Here is a 6,000-nt window from a genome sequence, read left to right on the forward strand (position 1 = left end):
CTAATCTCTAATGAGATATGGTTATAAAAGATTGCCTACAGTAACCTCTCCAATCTTCCCATCTATAAATTAGCTTGTCAAGTCCCTGACATATCAGAATAATGCAGATGATGTTGCTACACTAAACATAATTTTGTATCTTGGGATTGTTTAATCCAACCAAGCAATCATGCTCTAAATGTGGTGATTTTTAAAACTGACACACTCAGCTGAGATGCTGAGAGGTGACACATTTCATCATTGTTTGCTTTGGACACAGTTTTGTCAGTTCTGAATATGTTCAGTATCATATTAATAAATTATGCAATAAATTATGGAAATATGCACATATTCCCATGTTACACTAATTCTGTAAAAAAAAAAAACTGAGGAATTTTAGGTCAACAAGCTTTTGTAATTTAAGAAGAAAAGACTTTCTCTGAATTGGCTTTCAACATTTGTCTGCCTGTTTTTTTTCCATTGAATTTGAAAAAAAAAATGTTCCCAGGTAAAATGAATAGTCCAGAGTTTATTTTGCATGATTAGGATTAATATGGCATTCGTGGATAATATAATTCTCCAATGGCAATGAAGATTTGGGTTACATCCCAACTCTACCCTTAGTAATTTTTTCCACCTTATTTCAGACTTTCTTTCTTACTAATCATATTTACTTAAGAAAGCAAAATGCATAAGGGAAGGGATGCTTATAGTGAAATAGAAACAGTGAGGTCAGCACTGTTACCAAGGGAAGGGCAGCACTTCCCATACTCCTTTCCTTCCTTTCTCAGTTTTCATAAACCCTCTTAACTTCATGAGATTTCTCCTTGAGAGAAAATCTGGAGGTAATCGCCTCCTCCCTTCTCAGCAATCCTCTGGAACCACAATTACACTTCAACTGTGGTAACTAAAAAAATCACAATTTACAGTAATTATACTTGTGAATATTCCCCACACTAGAGTGTAAAAGCCTTGAAGACCAAAAAAAAAAAAAAATCTTATTTCTCCTTTATATATCATGTCTGACTTTGTGAACACATGGACTGTACCCCGCCAGCCTCCTCTGACCATTGGGATTCTCCAGGCAAGAATACTGGTGTGGGTTGCCACGCCCTCCTCCAGGGAATCTTCCCAACCCAGGGATCAAACTCAGGTCTCCCACATTACAGGCAGATTCTTTACTGTCTGAGCCACCAAGAAAGCCCATATATCCTAGCACACATCCTTAACATAAGAACTCACTGAATATTTGTTCAATTACACGAACCTGGAATCCTGAAGCTTAATTTCCTCTGTGCGGTATGTGCTCAGACACTTGGTCTGTCCAACTCTTTGTGACGCCATGGACTGTAGCCTCTAGGCTCCATGGATTTCTCCTGGCAAGAATGCTGGAGTTAGTTGCCATTTCCTCCTCCAGTGTATCTTCCTGACCCAGGGATGGAAGCCATGTCTCTTGTGCATCCTGCATTGGCAAGTGAACTCTTTACCACTGGTACCATCTGCTGACCTTCAACTCTTTTCCTCTGCTAATCAACAACTCTCAGAGTATCTGACTCACTTCATAATGGAGGACATTTAATGGTTTGTTGAGTGAGACAGATTCTGAATGGCCAGTTATCTGATTCAATTTATAGGATTGTCTGTTTAGTAATTATCCTGTAATTTTTCTGTAGATTTTGTCAAGTCTTGGTATCAAGACTATGATGTTCTCATAAAATGAGTTGGCAAGTATTCCTCTTTATTCTTTCTGAATTTGTGTGAGGTTATCAATATTTCTACCTTAATAATTTGTGCAAACTCATCTATGAAGTATTTAAGATTGTAGTTTTTCTGTTGGAAAGCTTTGTTTAGGATTCAGCTTTCTTTACGAGGTATAAGATTATATAGATTTCTCTATTTCCTCATGAGTTATTTTTGGTTAATCATGTTTTCTATGGATTTTATCCATTTTATGCAAACTGCCAGTTATGACAAGCTTGTTTATTATGTATTTTACTGCCTTTATTTTAAACAGTAACAGTGATGATTAATTTCATATAATACATTTCATCCATTTTAAATATACAGTGTACTATATTTTTGACCAGGGGCAATTCATATGAGAAATAGTTTATAAACAATAAAAATCCACTGATAGGTCTTTTAAAATATATACAGTCATATAGGCACAACCACAATCAAAATACAGAATGTTCCCACTGCCCCAAATATTGTTCTCATGACTTTTTGCAGGCAACTACCTTGATCTACCACTTTGCTTCATGAAACCCTTAATTTGCTTTCTTTTATTATAATATTGCCCTTTCTAGAATTTAAAAGAAATCATACCATATTCAGTTGGTAGTCCAAGGAATTCTCCAGGCCAGAATACTGGAGTGGGTGGGTAGTCGTTCACTTCTTCAGGGGATCTTTGCAAGCCAGGGATCAAATCAAGGTCTCCCACATTACAGGTGGATTCTTTACCAGCTGAGCCACTAGGGAAGCCCAAGAATACTGGAGTGGGTAGCCTATCCCTTCTCCAGTGGATCTTCCCAACCCAGGAATCAAACCAGGGTCTCCTGCATTGCAGATGGAGTCTTTACCGGCTGAGCTACCAGGGAAGTCCATGGTCCATCTCTTTGTTTCATGAAACCCTTAATCTGCTTTCTTTTATTATAATTGTGCCCTTTCTAGGACTTAAAAGAAATGGTTGACCTTGCAAAACATGGAATGGAATTGCATGGGTCCATTATATGTAGATTTTATTCCAACAAATATGTACTAAATCACCACACAATTTGTGATTGGTTGAATCTATGCATGGAGAACTATGGAGACAAAGAGCAAATATAAAGCTATACCTGGATATTCAATTACATGGAGGGCCAACATTCCCAAATCCCTGTGTTATTCAAATGCCAAGTGTAACATGTGATCTTTTGTTTGCCTTCTTTCACTTTCAAAATGCTTTTGATACTTCCATGATATGCATGTATCAATAAGTTCTTTAACATCATCACATACAGTATGTGTCTTTCTTTGTCAGGCTTACATCACTAAGCATAATACCCACTGGGTCTATCCATGTTGTTGCAAATAGGGAAATTTCCTTTTTTATGGCTGAGTAATATTCCATTGTGAGATAGATATATGTCACATCTTATCTATTCATTCATCTTTTGATGTGCACTTAGGTTGCTTCCATATCTTGACTACTGTAGATAATGTTGCTATTTTGGATATTAATCCCTTATCAGTCATATTATTTGCAAATATTTTCTTCCATTAAATTAAATGTCTTTTTGTTTCATCAATGACTTCTTTTGCTATGCAAAAGCTTTTAAATTTAAGGTTAAAGAAATAAAAGCAAAATTAAACAAATGGAACCTAAAAGCCTTTTTCTCTTGAAGTTCTTATAGATCTTAACTACTCTTATCAAAATATTCTTGGAGTCATCTCTGATCCCTCTCTGAGAAATCTCATATTGAATCTCCCCAAGTTTATTTTGACTGACTTTAAAATATACAGAATCCAAGGACTTCTCAATAACATTATTAAAACAAAGCTGATGAGCGAAGCATCATGTTTCTTACCTGGATTATTAAGATAATTTCCTAACTCATCTTCTTCTTCTTACTTCGTAGCAGCCAAATTTTACCACATCAGCAAACCATGATTCATATTATGCCACTGTTTTTTTTTAAGACACACACAATCAGATCCCCCATTACTTCGTTGAATTAACCTATTATTTTTTCCTAACTTTCTCCACTGCATTTGTAGTAACTTGAAAGGCATGTCCCCAATGTATTGCAGGGTCATTGTTTTTGAACTGACTCTTCACTTTGGCTGGAATTTCTACCCTGTATCTTCACTGCTACCGCATTCATTTTATTCATTTGTATTTCACTATAGCTTTTTCAGTGAGATCTCCCTAAATAACCTATTTAAACATGAACTTCCTTCTGCAAATGAAGACTCTTCACTTCCCTACTTCATTTTTATTCCTACAGCACTTATTGTTCCCTCACCCAATACATGTACACAGTGTGTTCACACACACATACAAACACACACGCACAGAGTTTGTATTCATTTTGCAAAATACAGTCTCCATTATAGCATTATAGCAGGATATGTGTTTTCATATACTTGTTCACTACTTTACTTCAAATGCCTGACAAAATGGTATGCTCTCAATAAATGTCTTATATAACAGAATACATTAATGAATCTAAATTATACTATCATAGTCACTGTCGTCACTAATATAATAAGATCTCAGTTTCTCCCTGGGTTCATTTCCAACAGAGTGAATATTTTAAATTCAGAAACACAAAATGTACCTCTGATTATCTGTGAACCATTAAGTCTTTCAAATAATGCAGACACTGAAACTATCTCATAAAAACTGCTGAGGCAATTTATTTCTCTAAAATTACAGAACACAAGTGAAGAAAATCAGAATGTTGAAAACTTTCCTTCAAAATGAGCATACAAAAACCCTAGGTCAGAAAAGGTACCAATAGTGAATTGTATCTGCTAACATTGAAAGCTAACACATTACAGTTGAAATAATAAAATTAATTCACTAAACATATCACATAATGGTTGTTTGACCAACTCAACCTATGTATAAGACTATGTACTCAGTTGTTTCCACATATTTAAAGGGCACATTTGATAATATGGAAGTTGCTACTGAGTGAAATTGAACTGCTCTTACTTAATAACAGACAAATAGCTAAACTATAAGTATAATAAGTTTCCTGTCAATAATAAGCAGAGAAAATTATAATTTTTCAAGCAGAGAATATTCTAACTAAATAGCAGGAGGGATTTTAATTTGGGAAACATGAAGGATATGTGCTCATAATGGAAGACAGTTGCATATTCTTAATTGTTTATTTTATATGTGTTTGATTAAAATTTCATGCCAATAATGGCATGTAATATAAGCATTTAGTGCCCTCCTTGTATTAAACTGAATTCAGGTCATTTAAAAAAGTTCATGAACCAGAGTAAAAATAATGGTATATGAAAATTTTTATTGTAAAGAAAACAAAATAAGATTTTTTTAAAAATACAGAGATATCTGACATGTATGCTAATTACATATATGGAAAGGAGAATACCTGCTATGAACCTATTGTTTAGATAATTTTTAAATTTACTTTATGATAAATACACAATTCAATAGCTTAATATTTGTGTCACATTGAACTGTTTGCAGAAAAGTAACAGGTGAATCTCATAGACATAAGACTGCTTTGGGTTTAATAAGCACAGGAATCTAAAGCTCCATCACCTTCTTAGCTATGGGCTTACTGGAAAATACTTGAAATATCACTCTTTTAACCTATGTACTGAGATAAGAAAAAATAAACATATATAACTATTGGGAAAATAGGGGCAGAATCCGTCATATGTGTTTAATGTGCTTTTATATTTGAAAGATAAAAAAAATATTAAAAAACATTGTAAATGCTCCAAGTCCTTCAAATTAGGCTTCAACAGTGCATCAACCAAGAACGTCCAGATGTACAAGCTGGATTTAGAAAAGGAATAGGACCAGAGATCAACTTGCCAACATCCATTGGATCATAGAAAAATCAAGGGGATTAAAAAAAAAATCTACTACTGTTTCATGGACTACACTAAAGCCTTTGACTGTATGGATCACAACAAACTGGAAAATTCTTAAAGACGGGAATACCAGAACACCTTACCTGTCTTCTGAGAAACTTAAATGAAGGTCAAGAAGCAAGAGTTATACCCAGACATGAAACAACAGACTGGCTCAAAAATGGGAAAGGAGTATGTCAAGGCTGTATATTGTCACATTGCTTATTTAACTACTATGCAGAGTACATCATGAGAAATACCAGGCTGGATGAAGCCCCAGCTGGAATCAAGAACTGTGTGAAATACAACCTCAGAATTGTTAAAAACAATCTGCATAGATGATATCACTCTTAATGACAGAAAGAGAAGAGGAAATAAAGAGCCTCTTGATGACGGTGAAAGAGGAGAGAGAAAAAG

Source organism: Cervus canadensis, chromosome 14 (assembly GCF_019320065.1).
Source record: "Cervus canadensis isolate Bull #8, Minnesota chromosome 14, ASM1932006v1, whole genome shotgun sequence".
NCBI lineage: Eukaryota > Metazoa > Chordata > Mammalia > Artiodactyla > Cervidae > Cervus > Cervus canadensis.